This window comes from Haemorhous mexicanus, chromosome 1 (genome assembly GCF_027477595.1).
Source record: "Haemorhous mexicanus isolate bHaeMex1 chromosome 1, bHaeMex1.pri, whole genome shotgun sequence".
NCBI lineage: Eukaryota > Metazoa > Chordata > Aves > Passeriformes > Fringillidae > Haemorhous > Haemorhous mexicanus.
The window spans coordinates 147,302,440-147,324,189 of NC_082341.1; positions in this window are offsets into that span (position 1 = coordinate 147,302,440).

Sequence of the window (21,750 nt, forward strand, 5' to 3'; positions counted from 1 at the left end):
ATAAATGAAATAGTTATTAACTTCAGTCGGTACAGCTTTATACCCTAAGTTAGGAGAAAGAAACTTAAGAAAACTCTCCTTTCCCCCATCACTTTGTGAGAGACTTCAAATTGCTTTGCTGAAAATTTCCTATTGCTACTGACTCCTATAGATTAAACTCAACAGAAAAAAAAATGGAAGTGAGATATGACCGGAGCAGAAATCCCCTTATTCTCCTGGAAATTAAGACTCTTTTTCTCTCAACAGCTGTCTTACAATCTTTACCCTGTGGTTGCTCAGTACACTGTCACACAGTAACAGGCAAAGTGATCCAAGAGCGCTGTAGGAGCTCTGGTCCAGAGGGCAAAACAGGCCCACAGGACCCCTGAGGAAAGCAAATTCTGCTTAAAAGCTGTTATGAACGAACAAGGCCAGATTTCAAAAAGAGATGAAAAAGGCTCTCATTTATTTAAAAAAAATAAACCAGAAAGAACGGAGGGTCCAGGATAGGCTTGGACCCCCTCACAACAGCTCAAAATGACAACGTGTACAGAACACGCTGGGTTCTCTCCCCCACGAGCAGCTCTCTCTACTCCCAGAACAGAAAACAACCCTGTCCCACTGAAAACCCCTCCTTTATAACACACCTTGGCCCAGGATTGCTGGGATTTGGATCCTTGCCCTGATTGGTGGAATTTTGGGGCCCCGATTGGCCCTTAATGGGGTTAATTCTGGGCCAATCGTTTCCTCAGGGCATCGAAAGATTGGTCGGTGTCTTTGTCCAATCACCCTTCGCCCTGGTTTGCCTGTTTGCCCTCACCAAATCCTGGACCATCCACATCAAACCCATCCACAACAAACACCCTCTTTTCCCAAAACTAACAGAACCAAGTCCATACAGTATCCACTCACTCCTGCTTTGCACTCAGTGAGAAAGAGTGCCTGTCCGTGAATTCAGATTTGGTGACTCAATGACCAGTAACAGCAATAAAGTGTTTCCTCATTGATTTTGGCTTTGGGAACAGATAAGCAGTGTGCCAGACACAGTAGTCAGGTGCTTTTTCTTGCCTGTTAGACATTGAAAGACAAAGATTTAGTGTGTGCATGGATGTCTATGTATGAATGTCCACATATACACAAATACATACCATTACTAGTCAATCTGCTTGCATACCTAAGGCCTATGAAATGGAAGGCAGATGTCAGAGACAGATCAAAGATACTTATCTAGCAAAGCTTTAGCAATGTCCATTATCTCTGGATAAAAAAGATGATTGAGATTTAATGCTCTTCTCTTCCTAAGCCTGTGTGAATGGTGGAGACCAATACTGTTCAAATTACTGAAGAGAGGTCCTGCTCGAGCACAGGTCTAAGTATTTATAAGAGAAATGGGCAGTCAAGTAGGGAATGCTCTAGGGTTGAAGAACCTGTTTTTGTGCCAGCATGCTGCATGACTCTTCTATCCATTAGCTTGCAATGTCTCTGGAGCCAAAGTTAATCCCTCTGGCATATCAGAGACTTCCCATCTAGGAAGCTCACTCAGGGCCTCTCTCTGCTGCCAACAGCAAATGCCATAAACCAAAATGTTACTCAGACATGTTGGGAGATTAAATTCCTCTTACACTGCTAATCCTTGGGGGTTTTAGGCATGGCCAAGTGCTAATGCCTTATCTTGCCACCTATGAAAATGTGCATGTTACTGAGAGGCACCAGATGTGTGAGGAAGCTGGGCAATGTTGGCCTTTTTCCCTCCTTCCTCCCTAGCTCTCAGATAAGGTCCACAACCCTTCCCTCTGCTTCCAAAGCAAACCACTCAGGTCACTATCCCTGCTCCCCAACCAACCCACTCCCAGCTCTGATTGCCACACCCAATTTACTAACCTTTATTTTGCTGGGTGTGCAGATGCAGCCTGGCTGACTCTTACCCTGTATGGTCTGAAACACTTGTGCAGCGAACAAGGCAGCCCGGACATGCAGCCTTGGACATGAAGCAAGCTGCAATCTATAAGTTTCTGCTTTATGAGTATGTATTTCTTTATGGCAATGTTCAGATGGTCTTGCTAAAACACATATAGCCCAAAAGGAATTCAAACACCCAGTTGTGGGCATAATGCTTGTGAAATTGCATAAAGCTGCATGCAATTTCTCTCTTCATATGGTTTGATTTGGTCACCACTGTTAGGTCACAAAGGATCCTGAAGCATTTCAGATGTCATTTATGTCCTCCAAACTTGTTGTTATTATGGTAGTCTCCCTTGCATGTCATAAATCCAACTAAAAATAATCTTTTCTTCCATTTAAGATGTACTTTGTTTCTGCTTTAAAGCAGTATAGAAAAAATGCTTACATGCTGTCAGTAAAAGCTGTATGTAAGAAGCCACACTGCTTTCTTTCTGTTATTTTCATGTTTGATTCAAGGTGAGCTTAATTGTTTTTTATTTATGAACTTTATTTATAAGGAACATCAATTGACCAACGATAGCCCAAGATTTATTCAGAATTTTATCTGGACATTTGTTACATCTGATTATAATTTTGTTTTGTGTCTTAAGAAGTAAGGGACTAATCCTGCCTCAGTTTAAAAAAAATTATAAACACATAACAGTTGCAGTCTTGCATATACCTGTTTGAATACCATTGCAGTTCTGTAAGGGAGACTTGGAAACAGGATAGGTGATCTTTGTGGATAAAGCATTATCATGCTGCAAGTGAAACTGAATATCCAGAGTTCTCAGTTGGTCCTTTCAGTTTGAATGGGCAATAATCAGGCTGTGAGCTCACCTTGGGGATGGATTGCAGGACTGTTTTGAACAGAAAGATCTCTCTGGATTAAGAGAGGCCAGAGATTTGGTCTGGCCACAGACTCTCTCCTGCATCCTAATTTTTAATGGGTCCATTTTTCTACTAGTTTGCTTTGCTCATTCTGAGTGAGTATCAGTGTGAGTTTCTCACCATAGTGAACTAATGGCTTTTCAAGTCCTGATATCCTGGTCCATGGTCAGAGCCCCAAAGGGAGGGGAAACACCCCTTTAACAAACTACCTGTCTTGTCCCAACATGGGCGAGAGCAGCCTCAACACAATCTGCAGCTAAATGGAGACACTCCTGCCTCCCATTCTGCCAGTACAGCTCTGGCACCTGGTACTCAGCAGGAGCAGTGCTGGGAGCTCGAGCACCCTGCAGGGAGTGGAGTCAGGACTGCAGCAGGGCAGAGGGAATGGGGAGCTGCTGGGAAAATCTCCTCATTTTCTCATTCCTTGGCCCCAAAAGTTTGTGTCTGTCTGCATTTGACACTGGAGAGGAGATTGGGGGAAAACTCTCTGATTGCTTCAACTTCTACTTCATGCAGGTACTGTTACCTCAGTATGTGTTGTTTTGTGAAATTATCAGGTTCTTTCCTTAAGCCCATTTGTAGCTTTTGATTTATTTCATCAATAGCTGATAAGAAATGTGATTTCTTGCTGTATTTCAACTCAATATTTGGATGGTTTCGCTTTTGATAAAAGGTTCATTTTTAAACCTAATTATAGTTGATAAAAATTTTAAACTTAATTATTAGTTGTTAAAAAGAAGAAAATCAGCTTAGCTTTTTCCATGAAAAAGCATTTATATCAGGGTAAGGCATGAGCAGAGTGTGTCTGTTTGCTAAAAAGCTGCTTCGCATCTGACCCCAGGTCCATTAGACCAGCACAATGTTAGTGCCCAGGAAGAGCTTGCAAACCTGTTTATTTTTGTATGAAGCTGTTATCTTACATAGCCTAATAAGGAAAACAGCAGCCTTGAAAAGAATTTTGTGCTGGATAAACATGAGAGGGTTCTCTGTCAGCCTCCCACTGAGCATGCACAGAGCAGTAGCTGTGACATGGGGTTTGAGGGATGGTGCCAGATACCTTTCTGAGGCAAACTGCTCTGACTGCTGCCTGGGATATGATGGATGAGGCTACATGGCCCAGCCTGCCCTGTGATGTCCCCTGCTATTCCAGGGCTGCTATCACCCCTCAAGGCTGGCTGCTGTAGCAGTGAGGCAGAGCCTTTCTGAGCTGCTCAGGCAGGCATGTAAAACAAGAATTAAAAAACATGAGCTTTCCTCATTTTAACAAAATGAGAATTCCACAGCTATGGGTATGAATTTCCTTTAACAAAAGGGGTAATGTGTAGAGGTTTGCCTGATAAAACTCTTTGCCTCTTTGCTTTTCCCAAGGCTATTCCTGCAATCACAATAGGGTTTTTCTTCTAGAACCAGTGAGCAAATCTCCCCATACCCTTTTTTCCAGTGCAGAGACAGGGATGAGCTGGTCCTGCAGGATGTGTGGGTTGTGGCTGTTTCACAGCAGTAGCAAGGTGACAATCTTGCTGCACTGCAGCATTGAACCCTCATGCAGGACGTGGCTGAAGGGCCCAAAGAGACTGAGTAGGGACTGATTTGGGGTCCTGCTGTGGCAGCACTGCTGAGGAGGGTGAGGTGGAACCTGGAAATAGGGGCATTTCTGCCCCTCGCTCTCCAGAGGGCTTGGCTGGTCTGGGGAGTTACTTGTGGTCTCTTTTACACATGACACAGGCAGCTTGCTGTGAGATCACCTTCCTACCCAGGGCAAAGCAGCTCACCAAGCCCAAAGGCTGCTCCACCACAGCCCAGACCATCTAATGCCTGCTGATGATTACAGGTGAATCCCCAGCAGTTTCATGGTGTAGGAGATGGTGTCCTCTGCTGCAGAAGGAGTCACAGGGTTCAGTATGTTTCCAGTGAAGGTGCAGTGAGAAGAAATCTGGATGATTTGTTTCCTCTGGAGATGGTCTGTCCATTTGGATAGTGACACAACAGGTTGTGCTGGTGGGGCCTCTATGTGGAAAAATCAAGCTGCAGCCTGCTAAACAGGCATTGCCATCATCCTCGAGGAAAAGGTGATGCATCCTTCTTTAGCAATGCCTAAAATTAGGATGTGGGGCAATTTTCATAATTTTTGTTTGTTGTTTTTTTCCATTTTCTAATTCCATTTTCAACCATGGAATAGCTCATGGTTCCCAGAGACAGAAACTCTGCCACCTTGAATATTTAACTTGAAATATTAAAACAATCATCTGGTTTAGCCCCTTTAGACCTCAGGCAAAAATGGTTTTAATTTGGTGCCCAACTAATTAGCTTGCTGAGAAATGTTAATAATTATGCTAATAATTACTACACCTTTGCAATGGACCTTGAGGTAACTTTAATGCAGGTAATTTAAAGATAAAAAACCCCTATTTCTGGGGTTTTTTATTAGAACAGAATTATTTTTATTAGAACAGAATTATTTTATTTCTTTCCGTATTTCAGATGATGAATATGAACCAAAACACATGAAAGTTCCATAACTATTGACCAGAAGGGAAAAGGAAAAACTGCCATGCTTTAGCATGGCTGACAGAGAAGTTTGGGAAAAAGGACTTTGTTGCCTGATGCAGGTCTTTTTTTGAGTTATACTGCTCTTTCAGTTATTGAGAAAAAAGCACACCCAACTTCCTTCTTTGTCCTCTTCTCTCCCCAAGCAGTGTTTAGCCAAGAGTGGCCAGCATGTCTAGGATGTGCAGAATTGGCAAAATAAATTACAAAAGTGAATTCTGTTCCAAGTACAGAAAAAACCCAAAACTTCAAAACAAAAAAATGAGTGAAAACCAGACTTATAAAAAAAAAAGCTATGTGATTTTGTTCTTCATCATCCCTTTCTGCAGTCAGAGCCACACACACTTTTAATGGACTTCTTTCCAGCAGAAGGTATGGTGCGACCTTGGAACAACCAATTTTTGCAGATGGGGACATAGGGACAGAGTCATTAAATTGCTTCCCTAAACCTTAGCGTGACCCATTCTGTGTGGATGGCAGAGCTGGGCACCAGGTGAACACTGTATCCATGTCTCACCTGTCCCAGCAACTGCAAGCAAAACACAGAAGTAAAAAGCTTTTTTCTGTTTTGGAGCTGAGGGACCTTCTCTTTGATCCCAGCACTCTGAGGTTACTGCACAAATGTGATTTATGCAGCAATTAAATCTGCAGAATATAGTTAGGCACCTAAATGCCTCCTAAAATGGTATTTAAGAGATGAATCCTTGAGGCCCTGCATTCCAAGGCACTGATTTCCCCTGCTCCCCACCGAGGCCGGGGGAGCGCTCGGTGCTTAGGCCGCAGCACGGCCTTGAGCCAGAGCGGAGTGATCCCAGCACGGCCTCCTCAATGCACAGCTCTGTATTTCCCGCTCATTTGAGAGACTTTGAAGCAGGAAGACAGAATGGGACAGTCTATCCCCTTGCTGAATAGCACCCTGGAAATTATTGCATTAGGTAAGCACGGCAAGACTGACAAAGGAATTGTTGTTTGCTGAGGCCTGCCGGTGCCAGCTCCCTGATCACTTGCTGTATTTGATCTGGCATTTGTCTGGTGTGACTCATTCCCTGCAGCCTCAGGAAAATGTGCTCCCTATCAGCATTTCAGAGGCTCTATTGCTCAGTGTTAGGAAACAGAAGGAAATTCCTTCCAAATGTGTTTCACCAAAATGGTGAGCTAAATTTTCATAAGATGTCGAGCCTGTTAGGAAAAGAGGCAAATGGCATACCTGAATGATCACAAAAGAAGAGGAATTTCATAAAGTGACATTTTTCTATATATTCCAGGGAGAAAGGGATTTCATGCTGGCCCTTTAGCACCCTGTCTTGCTCCCCACCTATTTCCTGCAAATAAGTAACTGGAAAATTTGCTCTTGCCTTTAAACTAAAGCTATGTGTGCTATGGTGACACTATTGCCTAATTCTGTTGCTCTATACTATACCCATGCAAGACCTGGCATCCTGAGACAGGAGCTGGGTGGTGTGTGGACAGCTGCTGGATGGTCTGTAAAAAAGGATACACCTACACTGGGGGAGCTGAGCTCCCAAACACCATTTGCACCATGGTCTCTGTGGATCAGGCTTGGACAAGGTAGCAGAGAAAACGTCTGAAAGAGAAACTGGCCTGATGAATTCTCCCTATTATTCGAAAAAAGAGGTGGTCATATTTTAGTGTAAAAAATGTGCATTATTTAAGCTGAACTAGCTTAAATGGCTCTACTTTATATTTGCAATAGAGTGTGAAAAAGTGGATTTATAACTACCTTTTCCCTCTTTAGGCCAGGATGGTGTTGAGTGTTCAGACCTGTTCCACAAAGACTCAGTGTGAACATTATTTTGTCCATGTACCTGGGGAGAAGGGAGGAGATGATGGAGATATTTAGGCCAAATATACTCATTAAGCCCTTTTTTGTTTTCAGGTGTTGCTGATTTGGGTACAAATCAGGACAGGGATGGGACAACTCAGCAGTTTAAACAGCCCATGATGCTGCAGTAGGGCATGCCCAGTATCCCAGTATTTTCTCATGCCATCATAAGCACATTCTGTGCTTATTGTCACCCATTCTTTCCAGTTCCTTCAAGGAATTGCCTTTCCCAGTCAAGCACAGAGAACTAGGCAATGGTTAGATGAAGTGGGCTTGATAGAAGATTTAGCTAATGAGGGATTTAGCCAGGAAGGAGATTTAGCAAGTTTCCTCTCTGTTGACCTCATTCCCAACACAACCAGCTTCTCCTGCTGCTAGTCACCTCCCAGCAGATAATCGGACCTTTTCTTTCTCCAGTACTGATAACATTTAGGAAAAAATGATATACTGGAAAGCAAACAGTTTTTATTGATGGTTTAGAGGTATCCCAAATAAACCCACGGGGCAATTCTGGGGAGCGTGGGCAGCCAAGGGACTGCTGAGGCTAATGCCCACTCCTTCCCAGGATAAGTGGACATGGCTTCCCCAGCACTGTCACTGCAGAGCTGATGGGGGATTTTAGCTCATGCATTCCTCCAGCCAGACAGGCAGAGAGAATTTCAGCTTAGGTCCCCAACACACATGTCAAGCAGAAATAATTTTAGTATTCTGCAGATCAGAGTTCCTTTCTTTCTTCTTTGTGTGTCGTGTTCTGATGAACACTGCTTTATCTTGGCAGGCAATTGCTATTCCTAATTTGTACAATAAAATCTGTTGTCTCCTTGGACAAGAAGTTTTTCTCTGAACTACATAGATGCCAATTGTTATTGAAATGCATGACATTCATTTTGTGTGTTTGTTCTCAGGAAACAAAATGAGCAGATTTTTCATTTTGTTCCTGTGGTTTTGCTAAGCTAGCAGGCCATATTTTATCAACACCAGACCTGTAAGCATCTGCTCTTTTGAAAAATTTAAACAGAATTCCTGCTTTGCTCTGTGTAAATATGGGGGGAAAGGAGCAGGAACTGTGAATCTACTCTTTATAATGTCTCATTATAAACTCTCTATAATGTCTCATACAGTGAGTTGCATCAAAGCAGTCCTGAGAGGGGAGCAGTGAGATTATTCACACTTTTACAGGTGGGAAAACTGAGGCAAAGCTTAGTGATAAAGCTGGAATAGAGCTGAGATGTGACTCCCAAAGCTCTGTGTTGCCATGCCATGCAGCCCCCTTCACAATGCTTGCATTATCAGGGCTGACAACCTCTTCTTCAATGCTGCTGAGTTTATCTCTGTAACACATCCATGAAGTACTGAAGCTTTGCTTGTGTAGGTGGGATATCAAAGCAAATATGTGTGTGTGTACTTTACGAGCAGGGGAAAGAGTTGCATACAGACACACATGCACAGAGAAGGAGGGAGAAACATTGCAAACCCTGATCTACTAGGGAAAAAGAAAACTTTATTAATTTTAAATATTCATCTTCTTCCTCTGCTCTGTGGGGCCCAAAATGTTCCATTCCGAATATGGCTCTTATTGACCTGAGGCCCTGGTGCTCAGTGAAATGTGTGGCTCCTCTTACTGGGACTCCCAGGCTGAGCCCAGCAGCAGGCACTGCCCAAGGCAGAACATGGACTCAGAAACTTGCACCATGTGAAGTTCTACAGACCTGGGTCATTTTTCTTCAGAGCTGATGGGGCTCCTTGCTATGGAGAGGGGTCCTGCCACATCCTGAATCCTGCTCAGTGAAGTGTCAGCTGTGTAATCCTGGTGGCTTCCCAAAATAGCCTCATTTCATACTTTGGCCAATGGAGAATCTCTTTTTGTGAAGGTCTCCTCCAGAGAGTGGAAATCACAAGAAATCTGCAGTGGACAGGAAGTGTGGGAAAACATTTGCTGGGGAAACATTTATTATCTCCCTGAGGAAAATAGGTTGGAAAACACCAATGAAATACCTCAAGAACACCAAGAAGAAGGGTTTCCTCCTTAAATTTCTTGCTGGAGTAAGGCAAGGGCACATAAAACCATGGATTTATATTTGCAAAGATCCAATAATCTCAGGGTTTTAAAAAGCTGATATGGGAATGTATTTGCTGCATACTGGGGGAGAGAGTGAGCAAGCAGATCTGTAGTCTGGCTTGTGAATTTGTTTCACCCCTGCAAGCATCCCCTCCCCTCATGCAGAACCTGATTTTGAAAGGTTCATATGGCTGCAGTAAATTTCAGCTTATAAATATATTAATTTTTGAGTTGTGCACTTTATGCATCATTGCAGTGCTTCAAATGTTGTCTCAGCATGTTGTTCATTACTGAATCATGAGGAACATACAGTAAGAAGTATGTGGGCTGAGAAACATTTTGTTTTTGTAATGCTTGGCTTGAGTCTGTGCAGCATTTAACTTCCAGTCTACATTTGAAGTGTATAGGTTATAATAATGTTTGACACGGGTGTCACATCTGTTCATCTAGCTAGAATAAATCCTATTCCTCTTCTACATTTGTCTTTATCAGTCCAAAACCATAGGAAGATTTCTGTCAAAAATGAAGGCAAGGAGGTTTCTTTTTCCAGAAAAGGAAAAAATAGAATATCAATGTGTCTATTCTAAGGTCAAAAGTACAAGAATAAATCCAGAGTTATCATAATTTTGACAGCTGTGTTATCTTTCTCATGGCAAAAAAAGAATTTTCAGAGAATTTTCTCTATTGCTTTCACAGAGTATCCTGGAAGTTAGAATACTGGAGGGATTTTTAAAAATATTTGAATTTCTTTTTTATGCCAACATGTCTAACTACTTTGAGAAAAAAAAAAAGAAAATAAAAAGAGAAACAATGAGAAATTAATGTATTAGAATTTGATTTTAAATTTTTTTTGCTAACATTTCTGAAATCTATATGTGCAAGTATATAGGTTACAATCTAGCTCCATATTTATGCTTGGAAATGTGAACAAGAGAATACTATGTGTGAAGTTGGCAGGAAAAAAAGAAGTTGGGAGATAGAAATCTATTGCCCAAAATCTGACCAGGAGTAGTTGTTCAAAATATTATTATAACAAAATATAGGCTTTCTATTTTGTGATTTACACTTTTCAAGCCATCATGGAATGAAAAGAATGCTGTCAAAATATGTAAAATAGAAATTACTTTTTTTAAAATCCATTGTTTAGAGCCCTACCCTAAAATACCAAATAATCAATGCCTATCTAATCTTTAGCATCTTCTTGCATTTATTTGACTTCTAGTTATATTTTTCATATTTTTATTAGGCTCAGCTAACAGACAGGTGAGGCTCACAGGTTCACTGCCTGAACTGCCTGTCTGCAGAGAGTTACCAGAGAGGCTCCAGCCAAGCTCATAGAGGCAGAAAAGGAGAATTTGTCTTGGCTTTAATCTGGACTGAGCTCCCTGGAATGTCAAATTGAAGCTGGCTGCAAAATGGAGACCAATTTTCATTTTAAAATTGGCAAGATAAAAATTGTCACCATTTTCTTGCTCCCTTGCCCTCAAATTTCGGCAGTGGTAATGTGGGCAGAAGAATTGTCAAGCTGAGAAAATGTATTTAGAGACTCACTACAAATGTAGTCCTGGCTGTTTGCTTTTAAAGAGTGGAAAGATGGATTTATACAGAAACTCCAAAAGACCCTGAAACTGCTTCTCCTTCTGTGGATAAGAGCAAATGCCAACAATCAGCTCCAGTACTTAAGTTAATGCTGACCTTGGCCAGCTGCAATTTATAGAATTCTTCCATTAAACTTCCTAATGCTGGGGAGATTATTGCTTTCTTGTGGGAAAAAAAAAAAAAAAGAACTTTTTTCCTCTATTTGAAGTTACACCTTAATGCAAATACAGGACAGGGTTGCACAGGGCTTCAAGCAAACAACCAGGGATGATGAAGTGACACACTTAAAGAAGGGCATCTTTCCTGAGACACAGGTAAGTACCTGGAGGTGCTGTAGCACTGCCCTGACTGCTCACACTGACATTGCCACTGCTTTCAATGGGATTTGTTACACTAAGGATCAGAGATTTTGTGAATCATGTTCTAGAAGCAGAGGCTGTTTCTTCCAGTGCCTGCTTCCCCAAGCCTCTCCCCCTCAGTACCTCATCACTGAGATAAAAGAGATCTCAAGTTGCCCATTAAAGCCAAGCTCTGCCAAGGCCCATGGGCCTGAAAGCAAGAGTAGCATGTGAAATACCAGTGGGGATGGTCCCACTGCAGTGTAAGGCTTAGCAAAAGCAATAGAAGAGTTAAAACACCTGAACTGTGCTTTCCACTTGATTGTGAGATCTAATATGGTCTCTGATAGGATGTTTTGGGTTCCATTCTGGAAACTTTCATGTGAACTCAGCAAAAGCAAGTCCTCACTAGGATAATTAGAATCTTCTGGGACACAGACTATAATTCCTAATTAGTGTTGGTGGAAATGGTACATGAAAAGTGAGGTCATAGGCTATTTCCAAGAGGTTTTTCATATCAAGGAATATTAATTTTTCAGTGCCAAATAGAATGAATGCCAGGCTCTAGTAATCAAAGAGAGATTCTTGACCAAAATGTTAAATATCCAAATACAGCAGATATAACTCAGCTGATTTGAAAGAACCATTTTTTATAGGACTATACTGGGAAATCAGTGACTCCCAAAATCAATTAAGTTCACAAATGTAGCTGGGCAGGATCAGTTGCCCACCTAAACTTATTTTCTGCATTTGAGGCTTTAAATATTGATCCATGAAAAACTCAAAGTGCAGAGTCAGGACTACACTCAGTTCTGACACCTGAATGACAAATTATGAGTTCATTGACACCTGTTTAGCTGTTTTTTCTTCCATAGATAAGCTCAGATGGACCTGGCAGAACATTAATGAGCAAATGAGTAATCAGTGGAGAAGAATGAATACAAACATGGCTCTTAACTTTGAATAAAACTCTCCCACTATAGAACTTCTGGATGAATCACAGTGGAATTTAATGTTGAATTGTTTTCATCTGAGCCTGGTTTGAGAATTCCAGACTCTGCTGCCTTTCTTGGACAAGAAGTCATTGTTCTATTTGTTCTGATATCTGTAAAGGCAGATTTTGGGAAGGGTTTGAAAGAAGTGATACAAAATAAGTCCACTTCCATTTTCAAAAAAATTTCTCTCCCTTGCATTTTAATGTTATCACATAAATCACAGTATATTTTTGGAAGTTCTTTTTTAAACTGAATCTCTGTCTTATGCTTCTTTATGCAATTACAGAGCAAAGGACAAAAGATTGGGGGTTTCCTTTCTGGTTTTCTGCCAACTCCAGGTCAAGGACACTTTCAATGACAGAAGGAGATGGCAAAATCCAAACTGCATAAAGAACTTATTTCTTCATGCAGCTTTTAATTTATACTTGAACTCACAGCTTCACCATGGCATAGAGGCCAGAATGACACAGATTTGTCTCAATAAGGTTAGAAAGCATATAGGGATAGTAAAGTACAGTGATATGAGATTGTAAAAGCTAACATTTTGGGAAACATTTAGCTTTATTTTACCCTCCTGGATTTGAGCCAAATGCTATTCAAGATTAGAAGACACCAGAGGTTGGAGGTGTATTAAAAACCATCTGCCAAGTCTGGGATATCTTTTCCCTTCTGAAACATGGGACACAATCTCCTAATAGGAACTGAACTGATGGACTGGAGCACATGTTTTCCCATACTGATATGAAAAAATAACTGCAGACATTTGTATGTCTGAAAAAATGTATGCATATGGTCCTGGAAAATTTACTTTATTCATTAATTTATGAACCTTAGAATTTGTCTTCAGAGCCCAAGCCCTAAAGTGGACTAAAGATGGACAACTTTCCATAAAGCAGCAAAGGAAGTTAGCATGCTTAATGACACTGCTGGATGTTTAGTTATGCAAAGGAATTATCTTCTCCCCTTCACTGTTTGTAAAAATGAGCTTGCTACATTCAGATTTTAAGTGGCATATCCATAAATTTAAGTTTAATGCTGCTGTACAGAGGCTTTCCCAGATAATTCAAAAGTCTATCTCCTTGAAGTCATAGACACTGTCATTCTGACTAGACAAATTTTATGTTCTGTGTGTAATAGCAAAGATGGATGATATGAGCTGTGCTGAGAGTGCTCCCAAGCTTTGGGAAGATCTGTGTGGATATCTGATTTTGGCTTATGATTCTTCCAATCTCTATACACTGGTACCAGAGGTTTAAGTGCAGCAATGTTACCTAACACCTGCTTCCTGCTCTGTTAAAACTAGTACAGATCAGCATGATTACTTCAACTTCAATAGGGTCAGAGTGGTTTATACTGCCTGGACATTTTGCCCTGCTAAGCTGGAATTCAAGGTAATTCCTGGAAAAACTGAGCTGAGCTTTTTTTATTTGTCTGAAGTTTCATCTTTATCTAATTCAGTTATCCATTAATTCCATAAGGATAACACCTTTTAAAAGTCTGAATTGCTTCACTCAAGATGATCAAAATTTGTCTGCCAGACACAGAAAAGTTGTTGCCCATCTCTTCAGAGTGGGCAGGATTGCATCAGTGAAATGACTCTCTCAGTTCTCTTGGGACCCTTTGAAGTAAATAAATTGGGCACATTATTGGACTTGGAAAGGCATGGGAAAATACATATACTAGTTAGCATGTGGAGGAGGAAAAACTTATTCAAACATAAATATTTGTTTCAGCACCCTCTTGTTAACGTTCACCAGTTAGAGGGGTTTACAGTGCAGAGGGATTTACTTCCTCAACTTCTATTAAACATATATTAAGGGAAGTTTCACAGATAAATCCCTAAGCTTCTCTAGGAACAGCTCTTCTGTATTTATTACTCCTCTTGAATTTCAATGCCCCTCAAAGCTTAAGAAACCTCAGATTTTATTTTACTTCTCTGGTAGTTTCAGTAAGTTGTGATAACATCCTGGGAACATGACCAGTGTGACAAAGACTGTGCTCTTTATTGGACTTATCCCACCACTAGTATATGAAGGGAGAACATTTCTGTTTCTCAGACTTCAGTATGTGCTGATGCAATATTTGTGTCAGCAGCTATCTGCAACCCCCTGAGAAAGGAAGAAACTGTGAGAAAGGGTTCTTGGGTAATTCATTCTTAATGTTGAATTTTTCCAGTATTGGTATGACTTCTCATGTGAAATACAAATTGATTTGTCCAAAAGGATAAAGTAAACTGGGTAATGTCATTAGCTCTGGGACTGTCAAAGGTTAGTGAGATTAATCACTGGTTTCTCCAGATGCTGTCCTTCAAATTCCTATAGAGGTCATCCCACAGTCAGTGGGACCACCCAGGAGTCACTCTGGCAGTCACACACTCACCACCGGAGCATCTCACTGCTGGCATCAAAGCCCCTTTACATGAGACCCCTCTTGGCTTCACATACACCCCACTCAGGCAAAGTCAGACCAGGTTTCCTCACCACTTCTACCCTGGGTTTTCCACAGCTAAGTCTCAGGTGTCACATTCCAGAGAGCAATTTATTCACAGCACAGGAACACAGAAACAGCTCCAGCTGGTGCCTCCAAGGAGGGACCCCTGGGCTTTTATTCCCTCACAGTTTAAGGTTGTTGAAGTCTCACCCTTCATCCTGAGCCATTGGATGCTGGTGTGTCTCTGAGTGTCTGGTCACCTGGCTGGAGCCACTGGTCCCTGCATTCTTTGTTCTGCATAGGGCCAGCAATTCATGTCCTCTTGCCTTGGGCTCCCGTCACATGGAGCTCCATCTTTAGCTCACACTGCAGCTTGTATTCTTCAGCACTAGCAGTGTTATTTCCTTCTGACTGATGACCTTTGAAGGCATAGAGTTATCTGTCAAATACAAGGTTGCTCATAATAGCTGCTAGGTTAGGAATGGATTTTACCTTACTATTGATTAAGGTCATGCTCTTCCTTTCCAGAAGCTGCAGTGAAGTGACATGGTCTGTGAGCTGTCTGACTGCTTTGCTCCTTTATTACTTTAGTACTATGCCAGAGATAAAAGGAATATTTTTGGTCTTCATGTTCTTTATATTCTTTAGCTCTCAAACTTTCAACTGAATTTTCATGTCTGTAAAGAATTTCCCCCATTCATCTCTGCATTCTGGAACTGCTGTGTGAAATATGTGGTCTGAGCTCTGCATGAAGATAATCCAGAAGCTGGAAATGGTCTCTCTAACCTATTCATCTATATACAGTATGTATAAGTTAAGGATGGGTTTTAAAGAGAAGCTGTGCTTTAGACTTGTTTTAGTGTCTCTTCAATTTAAACCTACCAGGGAGAGATTTCACCTGTTAAACCAAAATTGAATGACATTACATGACACTTTCACACTTTTCAGCTTGGTTTACCAGCATTCAAAGGCTCTTTCCCTCTGAGGGCAGGAAATAACATGCCACAGGAACAATCTTTTGGAAGCAAAGCAGTCTTTGTTTGTCAAAAAGGTGTCATACAGAGCACAAAGAGTAAAGTCAGAAAAGATTTGTATGATGATGATTCTTTCATCCAAACTGTAGTTTTTTCTCTCAGACAGTGAACTGTCTCCTTAAAAGCGTGTAATGCTCAGGATCAGGCAAGTGCCTTTAAATTGCTTGGTCCCTCTCTAATCACATCTGCTTGACTTGACTGAATACCCTGTAACCTGAAAATTACACCTACACTGCTAAGTGCATGTTCTCCTGGGAGTAAAACCTGGCTCCCAGGCCAGGTGGTGTGAACTGGCTTTGGCTGCATTGCTGTGAGCAAATGTTGGAGCACATTGACTGCATTCACCCTACATAATCCTTGGCCCCAGACCTCTTCTACATCCCTTGTCACATCTCTGTGATTTTAAAATACAACTATATTTTTAGGTGCAATTTATTAATTTCAGTGTTCAAAAATAAATGCCCAACTGCTGAAATATTAGCAAGCTTTCCTTAAAGACAAACTACTGTAACAGGAAGCTTTTAAGGTGTTAATTCCTTCACATTTTATTGTTGCTAGATTTATTTTTTTCACTTACTTGGCATTTCTCCTGAATTACCCTTTTTTTTTTCTAGACTTTTATTTTATCTCCCTCTCTAAAGCAGAGAGAACCTAGAAACAGCAACACAGTAATTCAGGAATACTGGATAAGTTTGAGGTTTTGGACACCTTTGCGTGACTCAGGACAAACAGAGTTTTCTCAGCTTGTCTCTGGATGCATCTTAACCATGTTGTCATGGTGCTCTGCCTGCCTAATACTGTCTTAGGGCAAAAAGGTATTTCCCCAACCAGCCTGTTGTGTAGAGCTATGTGAAATGACTTACCCCTTAGGAATCCAATTGTTCAAGAATTTCTCTACCATTTTGCCTTTTTCAGGCAAAACTTACAGTTGAGGATGCCATATGTTCTCTTGAATCATTATCATTGCCAAAGATACACAAGAAAGGGAGATCTTAGTGTGAGCTATGAGATTCCAAGTAGAGTTTGCATGGAGAGTTCTACAATATTTATAAAGTCAGGGTGTTTGATCTAGAAATCATGAGAAAAAGCAAACACAGAATTCTGTCACACCATGATTTTTTCAAAACTAAGCCACAGTCCCTAGTGTAAAATATCCTAAAATATATTAAAAATTCTTGTTATTAGTACTAACAAATGAGAAATGTAGCAAAATAGCAGAGTCTGCTTAAATCAGCAGAGATCAAGGGCACACTGAATCTTCCTTTGTAAATAAAGAAGTAGTGTGGGATTTTTATTAAATTCTTGCAAAGAATTTTAATTTTTTAGCTGTGATGTAAATCAGGACTAACTCTCCTTTTATCACCAGTTGTGCCTAGCTATGTCTAAAAAAAATGTTATTATATTTTAATGCTGTAGAGGATCTTAGAAAATGAATGCTCTTGGGAAAAATACCAAGTGTTAAAATCTCCTTGTACAAATCCCAAGTAATAATAAAAATTAACAAAAAGACAGCAAAGTCTTCATGCCTGCTCCATCAGTTCAGAAGCTTGCAGGAAATGGACAGCCTGGAGTGTATTAAAGTGTCGCTGCTACTTTAATAGAGGAAGATAAGTGAGCTTTCAGAAAGTCTTGAATTTACTGACCTTCTCTTCCAATTTGAGCTAATTCATTAGCTTCATAAAAGCCTTTCACCACTCTCTTGATAATTATTTTCTTCCACATAGTTGAGTTCTAAATTAGTATTCAGTCCTCTGAAGAAAAGAGAGTGTTATAAACATTCTTTCTAATGGGTGGATCTGAAAATCGCTTGTCCTGATGACTGAGATAGATCTGTGGGGAATTTTCTGTGAATCCTTTAGGGAATTTTTCTACAAGACCACTCCATGCTTTTATCTTGCCAAGTGTTCAATGAGGCAACATTAGTATAGCACCAGAATAGATGGAGAGTGCTCTAACATAGCTACAGGTTTCCATTTTGCTTTCAAAAGTATAAAGTACATGGAGCTTTTCTTTCCCTGAAGGCAACTTAGTGATACCCTGGGGATCCCCAGCTTGCCCTTATTCATAAAATGGGATCCATAATGATAATATTTCCCCACTTATGGGCTTCTAAGCTTTCTTAAATGACCACTTGTACTGAAAGACAATTTCTGTTTCACTTCTTTAACATTTGGCTGAGATGACATATTTCAGTTGGAGTAGGTGGAGTTTTGCATCTTCCTAATGACAAATGCACCTGTAGTGGTTGGAAGCCAAACTATAGCTATGGTCGTTTGCTAAAAAGCCACCATATATTATGGCTGTGCTATCCAAACTATTTGTTACCAGAATGTCATTAAGGCTGTAAAAGTTCAGTGGAATTTGTTCACTTTAGATATACAAAAACTGTGACCTGAGCTCTATTGCCTGCAGAAGGTTTTTACTGCCTGAGACAGTGCCTGGTAGGAAGATGGTGAAACAGATGCAAGAGCAAGAGATGACTTCCTTACCTGCAGGCTGCTAGGCTGCGAAAAGGTGTTATGAAGTGTTTGTTGCTGAAAAAAGCAAGTTTTTAGGCGCAAATGAAAAGCCTGAGAAAAGATTACTATGTTGGCTAAACTCCATGGATCTGTTCTAGCTTCAGCCTGGTCTGCTCTCTAATGGCTATTCTTTATCCAATTTTAGACACCATTAGATGACAATATCTTGGGATAGGTCTAAAACTCTGTCAAGGATAAAAATAAGCTCATTTTTTCCAAACTTCCATTACTACCTTTTCAAATTATGAATGTTTCCAACACTATTGTAAATCTGGTTTATTCCAGAAGTGTATAATGGTAGTGGTTACAGTATATCCAAAGTAATTCACAAATCCTGCTGGAAATTTCTGTTTCCTTCAGTTTAGAGCAGTATTTCCTCAAAAATAGAGTAAAAGCCTCAGGGTTTGGCCTATGAATCATCACCTTTCCTTGTGTCTTCAGAAAATAGTTTCTTGGATATGCTTCAGGGAAAATTTTTTTTGTGACTATACCTGATTTTTGATCCTACTCTGCAATATCATTTGTGTGTACATGTGTCTATGATTGCTTGCATGATTATAATTCATACAACATTGACTATTAATGTTGCGGCTCAAGTGGGAAAATGGGTCTAACCAACATCCATAGACTTTCCTAGTGACACAATTCCTAAATTGTGCTGTATTTAAAGGAGTGTGTACCTGCATCACAAGACCAAAATTACGCCTACATTCAATTATGGACATATTTGAAGCTGTCATTTTTCAGCCTTCACTGAGGGAGGGTAAGTGAAGGGAGCCATGAGAAGGTTGTTTATGGCAATGATAATAAAAAGTAAGAAAAGTCCCTGCTGCAGGAATGGTGGCACCCAGTGATAGTAAAGCAATAGTGAGAGTGGGAAAGGGGTTCCTGACACTGGGTGTGAATTCAGAGGCTAAGAAAATGTTTGACAAATTGAATGTGTGGGAGAAAGACAGGAGAAAACCAGAAGAAAACTAGAAAAACAGCTGTGAGTGTATCCCTGAGGAAAAACAGCAGGAAGAGATTTTAGGGAATCTAGCGCATTGATAAAGTAGGTTTGGAAATTGTGAATGAAAGATTTGTGTGCTGTCATTTGGTTTTGCCTATTCAGAAGACAGAGTTTTTTTGGTCCCTTGCAAAGAAACAAGGTTACATCAAAAGCTATAACTTGTTTCATAGCAGACTTTCCTTTAAAAGGAAATATTTCCACAAGTTCCTATTTACTTACTGACTGCTTTGGTCAAGGTGCTAACATTTAAACTTTAAGGAAAAGTGCCAAAATGACCGGGGGAGACTCTTTTGATACTGCCCAGCAGCTTCCTCTGTGTATGTATGCTGGTAATTTTACTGCAATTAGCGCTAGCACTACAATTGCTCAGTTGCCAGCTTTTGATAAATGAGGGTTGGGAGCTCATGGGGATGTTTTAAAAGAGCAGTTTCTGCAGGTAACGCTTTTCCATATTTCAAGCTTTTGTGGAATGTCTTAACTTCTTGCCAATGAGCACAAAGGATTTGCAATAAGGCTTACTTTAAATCACTTCTTTTTATATAGATATCACTTTTAAGTAATCACATGCCTCTTATTTAAGTGTGCAGTGATTCTCTAAAAAGAAAACTATGCTATTTGATTTACTCCAGTGGCACTTAAACAATACTGACTGGGTCCTATTCTCCCTGCATAATATATGGACTAAGCAGGACGAAGAAAAGATTTTTATTTTGTCTAATTAGGAACCTTCTCTAACAATATGAAGAGGATAAAAAGGTCAACTTGAATGTGAATGTCACTGAGGATGTAGAAAGTACTTTAAAAACAAGTGATAAAGACAAAACTCATGACAATCTAATCAATACAGTTAACAGAGCATTCAGAGCACTCTTCAGGAAGCAGCAGGAGCTCAGTCCAGTGGGTGAGATAGAAAAAGGTGTCCAAGGGCCAGCTCAAGCCGTATTTTTTAGCCCCTTAGGGCTTCCTCAAATAACCAGAGCTCTGGACACTTGGGTTGGGCAAGTGGGCTGAGTCTAGTTAAATTGCTGCATGTTGTTTTGTGAGGAGGACTTTAATTTTGTTCTCCATCAATAAGTATTTCTTGCAGTTTGAAGTATCCTGCATTGCTCTGCCTGGTCTTCATCTATCACTCTCAAGGAGAGCAGGTCTCCCATAGGTCTCTTGCCACATCTACCAGCCCCATGCAGGTACCTCAGGCAGCCAAACCATAACCTTATAGCTTTATACCTCTGTGCCTGGCCAGCTGAATTGAACATCACTATTGATATCTTAATTTCATCTGCATTTCACCTGATGTTTCTCAGCTGATCAGTCAGTGGCAGATGAGATGCCCAGTGCCATCACTGACAATTGCCTGCCACTGGATTCCTCCTTCCTGCCTTGCACAGGCTTGCTGGGGGTGAAGGATAAGATGGTCAGATATGTTGTGACGTCCCTGAAAGAAAGCACAGCAATGAATGGTATCAGATGAGGGGAGCTAATGATCAAAATAGGCTCTCATTTAATTGTACATTTCTTCTACAAAAATAGTTATGCTCTCTGATTTACTGGGGTGGCATTTAAACAATACTGATTGGGTTTTATTCTCAGCATATGAATTAAGCAGGGAAACATATACTTTTGAATACATGATGGGTTTTTTAATTTATTTAAAAAATTCTTTTAATATTTAAAGCTTAAGTAAGCGCAGATTGTTATCGTGATGAAATGACATATGTTAAGGCATTTCTCACTCCTGTAATGAACATTACTGCTGAAAATGTGGGGCATAATGATATGGGGCCAAGGCCAGGTCTAGATCCCCACTCCAGCAGTGCTGGAAGCTCCCACCTTCAGATAAAACTGTCAGGAAAAGGAAGAGAAATGCACAGTAAGACTGCAGAGCTTCTACCCATGGGTTTTCCTCTTAACTGTGTTGCAAATTTTTTCTGCATTGTTGATTTAAAACAGGCCTGACAAAAGAAATCATGCTTTAAAAATTAAGGCAGTAAATAATGGATGCATTGCTGGAAGAACAACACTATAGAGGGTCAGTGTGCCATTTACTTCCTGCAGCCATTTAAAACAAAAGAAGCACAGTTCTAGAAAAAATAAGGGTAGAGAATGTGATAGAAACCATTGCAATTAGTATCACATCAGTCTGATGGGCACAAAACACATGAATAGGAGGAAAATGTGACATTTCAAACCACACCTAGAAATCTGGCTGAAATGAAAATGACTTTCTGGAGAGATGTTACTGATGTGGAGACACGATTCTTTGAAGCTGATTTTTCCATTTGGCGTATTTATAGTTCAATCAAATATTCCTATTGATCTGAGAATGTGGTATTTTCCTTAGGAAAGGGATAATGAGAGTCTAGGTGTCTAGTAAATCCTCCAGAGATTTGAGCTGCCTGGATACTGATTAAGGCTGACACTGTTGGAACACTGACTGCATTGCTCTGCCTGGCTGCCTACTGTGCCATGCCTTAAAGATCAGGTGTAGACCAATTAGTTAATTTTAATTGTGCTTATATTAATTTCAATTAGCCTATCAGATGTCAGAGAAGCTAAGAGAGCTTTA